The sequence below is a fragment of the Muntiacus reevesi genome, chromosome 21, assembly GCF_963930625.1.
Source record: "Muntiacus reevesi chromosome 21, mMunRee1.1, whole genome shotgun sequence".
In the NCBI taxonomy this organism is placed as follows: Eukaryota; Metazoa; Chordata; class Mammalia; order Artiodactyla; family Cervidae; genus Muntiacus; species Muntiacus reevesi.
This window is the reverse complement of record NC_089269.1, coordinates 42,094,951-42,101,972: the sequence shown is the minus strand read 5'-3', so window position 1 is coordinate 42,101,972 and position 7,022 is coordinate 42,094,951. Positions and strand designations below refer to the sequence as shown.

General features: G+C 36.9%; 1 non-coding gene across 1 annotated transcript; it reads right to left on the bottom strand.

The window, feature by feature from the left end:
- Positions 1 to 354: 354 nt before the first annotated feature.
- LOC136152563 (U6 spliceosomal RNA) lies at positions 355 to 461 on the bottom strand. The gene has a single exon (XR_010660239.1). It is a non-coding gene; the product is annotated as a U6 spliceosomal RNA (small nuclear RNA).
- Between the last annotated feature and the right edge of the window lie 6,561 nt (positions 462 to 7,022).

The window sequence follows — 7,022 nt, the reverse complement described above, 5'->3', positions numbered from 1 at the left end:
GTTTAAAAGCATTTGAGTGAATAAGTCACTTTACCAATTCCTATTGCTGCTGAAGTTCCCAGTCATCTATTTATAAAGTAAACTGCTTGCAACATGGGCAACAAATTTGATTAGTAAATATTTGTTTATCTGACAGATCCAATGTGCTTTTTCTTTCTTTTAAAAATTTATTTATTTTTTTATTGAAGGATAATTGTTTTACAGAATTTTGTTGTTTTCTGTCAAACCTCAACATGAGTCAGCCATAAGTATACAGATAATCCCCTCCCACTTGACCCTCCCTCCCATCTCCCATCCCATCCCACCCCTTTAGGTGGATACAAAGCCCTTGTTTGAGTACCCTGAGACATACAGAAAAATAAGGAGTGCTCCACGAATTTCTGTGTCATCTTTGTGCAGGGGCCATGCTAATCTTCTCTGGATCATTCCAATTTTAGCGTATGTGCTGGTGAAGTGAGCACCCCATGTGCTTTTGACAAGTATAACACATTAGGAAGAAAAGGACTTTTATTCAGAAATGTTTCTACCCAGTTTGAAACATAGCCAAGCTTTCTGGGCTCAGAACTGAAAATGGTTAATGTGGTCACTGAATGTGTCATCTGGACTCATCTCAGAGGTCCTAGAGTTATCAGAAATCTGGGAGCAGAGAGCAGATAAGACATGATATGAAATGTATAAAAAAAGAATGGAGAAGGCAGTCCTTTATTTCTTAAAACATTGACATGAATTTTACTTAAAGAGCTGATGTTTGAAAGAGATTCATGGACACAGAAAAAAAACTTACAGTTATCAGAAGGGAAGGGTGGGAGGGGAGAGGGATAAATTAGGAGGCTGGGATTAATTTATATACTCTGCTATATATAAAATATGTAAGTAAAAGGGACCCACTGTATGGCACAGGGAACTATAGTCAGTTAAAGTAATAACCTATAAGAGAAAAGAATCTGAAAAGGAATATATAGATATGTACATATATATACATAACTGAATTGCTGTGCTGTAGATCTGAAATCTACATGATATACTTCAATAAAAAATTAAGACACCTAATGTGTAAGAGGGACATAGGCAGCAGAGAGAGGGGTTTTTTTGTGTGTGCCTCTGTGTTAGGCTGCAGTAATGAGAAGAATCTAAATCACATTTCCTGTAATGTCCCAAGACTGAATGTTATATGTTTGACTAAAAAAAAAACACATGTTGAGAAAAAGAAACCAAGATGTCTTTTATGCTAAGGAATGGGACTTTGAGACACACTTCAGAGAACAATGTGGGTGGGGAATTTTTTAAATGAATTATCCACTTGCCACGTATTCAGAAAATTTTTGATCAAGACAGTCCTTTGAGTTTTAGTAACACATGGGATTTCACACTTTCTCTGAGCAATTCGAGTTTCCTTCTCAGAATCTTTTAACTGCCTAGCTTAAATTGTACCATGTCATAAACTGAAAAATTTATGGGCTCAAATGCAAATTTGTTCTTAAAGAAAAGTAGGAAAATAATCTTATAAAAATTATTTTAATAATATTTTTATTATGAAGTAAAAATATTGCATAAGGTTTGAAAATTCTTATTAAATGTTGTACTCAATGGAAAAGACTTCTTAAATAGGTAAAATAGATTCTATGCATCACTGTTCCATCCATACTTGAGATTATGAATTAAAATCTATATATTATAGAAGATAGATTATCAGAAATTGTATTTTAAAGTTAATTAATCAAAGTAGATCCTATTTATGTTATTAAAAATTCAAGTATAAGAAACTGTATTCAGAATTGAGAGAAAAACATAGGACACCAAAGAAATCATTGGTGAAAAATGATTTACTGTCAATACAAAAATCAAAGTCATAAAATTTAATGGATCTTATTCTAGGAAACATTTTTAAAGAATTAGTTTTAAGAAGTTAAAGCATAAGATTATATATAAATTAGTTCTTCTCAATTAATATTAAAAAATATACTTAGTATAAAACAGAGCTTTGTTACATAAAAACCTAGGTTAGTGTGGAATATTATAGCTTAAAGGAGAAAATTAGACATTTTTGATATTGCTTCTGTGTACCTCTTTCTAAAATTCTGCTGAAAGGAAGATGCTTCTGTGGGTAGCAGGCAATTATATTGTTAACTTAAATATTTAGAAAAGATGGCTTGGATGTTACTCATGAACAAATTCGAAAGTGCTTGATCGTACAACAATTAGCATGAGTCAACATGGATTTTTGACCAATCAATCCGATCAAATGAATTGACTTAAAAAAAAAAACACCACCTGTCTAGACACAATTACTTTTATAGTTACTATTTGATTTTAGAATTCCTGGAATATAGTAATAACACCTACTATTTGCTGGGCAGCTACTTTATGCCAGACACTTTTCTAGAAACCTTTCATGACTTCTGATTAAATTCTCAACAAGTCACGGGGCCGTTATCCTCATATTACAGATAAAGAAAATGGCATCTCGGTTTAAATGGCTTGTCCCAGATTATACTGTAAGTGGCAGAGGTGGAGTTGAGATATGTCTTTTTCTGAAACCTCTGTTTCCTGCCTCAACCTTGGACTGCCTCACCCAAGGTCAAAGACAGCACTGGGCCTAGGATGACCAATTCTTTCTGCTGTCCTGTGAAAGAGGGATTTTTGGAATGTGGAACTTTCAGAGCTAAGCTTGAGAAAGTCTTGGGCAAACCCAGGTGAATTGGTTATTGTATCTGTAGACATGCTCTTCTGGCTAGTGCACATTCAGGAAGGCCATACTGCTGTGTTAGAAGCTTCCTATTCCTGTTAGATTATCTGCACTGGTGAGGCCATTTCTTTAACCAACAGGATAAAACCAGAGAGTTACCTGCCAGAATAGCTGGATAACTGTGTTGACCAACTCTTGACACATAGGGAGAACTGAGCTTGCTATCTATCAATCACCTCCAATCTTTAGCATAACTTCAGAGCTCTCAGCTGAAATTGGTTCAAGACATATTATCATAAATCTCTAATGTAGGACAGTAGGGAGCAAAAAAGATGAAAGCAAAAATTTATAAATTTAAAAAAGAAGTCTAGCATATACTTTCCAAGCACAGTTCATTGAAAGGATCAATTACTGGACAAACTTCAAGCAAAACAATATTTTCATCCTTTGTGCTTAATTCAAAGAGAATCAGGGTGTTCTCTGATTATAATGCTCTTTTATTTTTCATTTTTATCTTTAACTGAAGTGTAAGTTACAATGTTGTATTAGTGTCAGTGTACAGAAAAGTGACTCAGTTATATATGTATATTAGAGAGGGTAGCCATTTCCTTCTCCAGGGGATCTTCCCAACCCAGGGATTGAACCCGGGTCTCCTGAACTGCAGATAGATTCTTTACCATCTGAGTCACCACGGAAGTTCATAATACCATGTATATATTCTTTTCCAGATTCTTTAGTCTCTCAGTCGTGTCCTTCTTTGTGACCCCATGAACTGCAGCACGCCAGGCCTCTCTGTTCATCACTAACTCCCGGAGTCCACCAAAACCCTTGTCCATCGAGCCGGTGATGCCACCCAGCCATCTCATCCTCTGTTGTCCCCTTCTCCTCCTGCCCTCAATCTTTCCCAGCTTTAGGGTCTTTTCAAACGAGTCAGCTCTTCACATAAGGTGGCCAAAGTACTGGAGTTTCAGCTTCAACATCAGTCCTTCCAATGAACACCCAGGACTGATCTCCTTTAGGATGGACTGGTTGGATCTCCTTGCAGTCCAAGGGACTCTCAAGAGTCTTCTCCAACACCACAGTTCAAATCATCAATTCTTCGGCTCTCAGCTTTCTTTATAGTCCAACTCTCCCATCTAAACATGACCACTGGAAAAACTATAGCTTTGACCAAATGGATGTTTGTTGGCAAAGTAATGTCACTGCTTTTTAATATGCTATCTAGGTTGGTCATAACTTTTCTTCCAAGGAGTAAGCATCTTTTAATTTCATGGCTGCAATCACCATCTGCAGTGATTTTGGGGCCCCCAAAAATAAAGTCAGCCACTGTTTCTCTATCTATTTGCCATGAAGTGATGGGACCAGATGCCATGATCTTAGTGTTCTGAATGTTGAGGTTTAACCCAACTTTTTCACTCTCCTCTTTCACTTTCATCAAGAGGCCCTTTAGTTCTTCTTCACTTTCTGTTATTAAAATATGTTGAGTATAGTTCCCTGTGCTATACTGTAGGCCCTTGTTCTTACTTATTTATATAAAGTGGTGCTGTGTGCTTAGTCACTCAGCTGTGTTCCACTCTTTGCGACCCCATGGACTGTAGCCTCCCAGTCTCCTCTGTCCATGCAGATTCTCCAGGCAAGAATGCTGGAGTGGGTAGTCTATCCCTTCTCCAGATCTTCCCCACCCAGTAACTGAATTGGGGTCTCCTGCATTGCAGGTGGATTCTTTACCAGCTGACCTACCAAGGTATGTATATTTTAACCTCAAACTTCTAATATATCTCTCCCCATCCCTCACTAGCCCCCTTCCCCACTGCCCCTACTATCCCCTTTGGTAACCATGAGAATGTTTTCTATGTTTATGAATTTATTTGTTCAATAAGTTCAATTGTATCATTTTTTAGATCCCACATATAAATGAAGTATATATTTGTTTTTGACTTCATTTAGTATGATAATCTCTAGGTTCAACCATGTTGCTGCAAATGACATTATTTCATTCTTTTTCATAGTTGAGTAATATTATTGTATAAATATATTGCATCTTCTTTATCCATTCATCTGTCAATGAACATTTAGGTTGCTTCCATGGCTTGGCTGTTGTCACGAGTGCTACAATGAGCATTGAGCTACACATGTCTTTACAAGTTAGGGTTGTTGTTTGATATATGTGAAGCAGTGTGACTGTGATCATATGGTAGCTCTAGTTTTTGTTTTTTAAGGAACATTCATATTGTTTTTCATAGTGGCCACCAATTTACATTCTCAGCAACAGAGTAGGAGGGTTCCTTTCTTGTCACACCCTCTCTAGCATTTATTAGTTGTAGGGTTTTGATGATGGCCATTTTGACTGGTATGAGATGATACCTCATGATAGTTTTGATTCACATTTCCCTAATGATTAGAGATATTGAAAATTCTCTTTTTATTAACACACTGTGTCACTTACAAGCCCTTTATTTTTCTGTTCAATCTAATACCTTATCTGTGAGTATTCTCATAACTTTTATTTGGACTATTTTTCTAGTAGGATTGTAAATTTCTTGTTGGTGGAATATATGCTTTTAGGTCAGCATAGTAGGTAAAATCATAGACTCTGGGGACAGAATGCTAATTTCATGCTGTTGACCACAAGAAAAATTACTTAACTTCCCTGTTCCTGGTTCCTTCCTCTTTACAATAGAGACAATAATAGTTCTTCCCATATAAGGTTGTTGTGGGGACTTAAGTGGGTTATTTTATGTAAAAAACTTATGATAATACTTGCCACAAAGGCTGTGCTAGCTATATTATCACGATTATTTTATTGGTCTTAGGTGATTCTGTATTCTGTGCTGTCTTTGCATTTGGAACAAGCGTCACGGCTGTTGATCTGGCCAGAGTTGGGGAGTATTTGGCATCTAGCACATCTGCTGAGTTTCACAGTCACTTTTTCTAAGAAATAGGAATGTGTTATTGTTTCCTGCTTTTGATGTACTAATCAATCCTATGGTGGAACCAAGAATATAGCAATTCTATTAGGATTCAGAGAGGTCGCCATCTTGAATTTGAGGCTGGAATATTCTTCCTCTGCATGAGTGGAAGAGTCTCTCTGATCATAATCTCCATTCGCTCCCCTCCCCCGCCCTGCCCCGTAAGTTACAAATGAGTCATATATGTTGAGACTAGCTTTGCTACGGGAGAAGGCAATGGCACCCCACTCCAGTACTCTTGCCTAGAAAATCACATGGACGGAGGAACCTGGCAGGCTGCAGTCCATGGGGTCGCTAGAGTCGGACACGACTGAGTGACTTCACTTTCACTTTTCACTTTCATCCACTGGAGAAGGAAATGGCAATCCACTCCAGTGTTCTTGTCTGGAGAATCCCAGGGACAGGGGAGCCTGGTGGGCTGCCATCCGTGGGGTCGCACAGAGTTGGACACGACTGAAGTGACTTAGCAGCAGCAGCAGCTTGGTTAAAGAAAAACTATTTCTTGGTTATTTAAAATATAGCACTAAGGCTTATCATTTATGAGCACTACTTTAACCTAGTGGATTAGGGTCTCTAAAACAGGATGAGATTGCAAAGCCATGAGGCTTGGTGATGGTCTGAAAAGATTTACCTACTATTACTTGAAAGTGCTTCCGCTGAAATGTGAACTTCGAGGGAGGGAAACTACACCTCTGTAAATTTGCTGCCCAGAGACTAGATACCATTTTAAGACATATGACTTTCAAATACCATATGATTTTAAAATACTGTATGTTCCAATGCTGCCTGCTGTATCCACTACATTATGTCTGTGATTCAGAATACTTAATGACATAGTTAGTCATTCCACTCTTGTTTAATCAAGACAAGTTGTGGGATTGATTTATGGAGGAATGGTATGGTAGTATGTACAGAAAACAGCTGGTTTTTAGCAGCAGTTGAAGTGTGTAGATATAGACAAAATAAACAGAGGTACAAACCTGAAGAAATATCTGAGTTCTAATTTCATGGCTTCTTTCCTGCTTGCTTTATAATGCTAAGTTATCTAACAGAACAACTGTCATTACTAACTGTTGATTAGATTTTAAAATTACTAAATGTTAAGTAGATTAGTAAGAATTATCATTTGAATTCAAAGATTATGATCAAATTTATGTGTGGTTGAAAATATAAAATATTGAAAGAAATTATTAAAGGTATTTATTTTGGTTGAATGTTTATTTAATATGTTCTATTACCGATAAAACAATAATTCTAAGCAATACCTAAGCAATTTTATATGAAGGTGTTATGTGGGGATGATCAGCATATATTTATTGAAACTAGAGCATCACCACTTCTAAGAGGTTTCTGATACTCTGAACGAA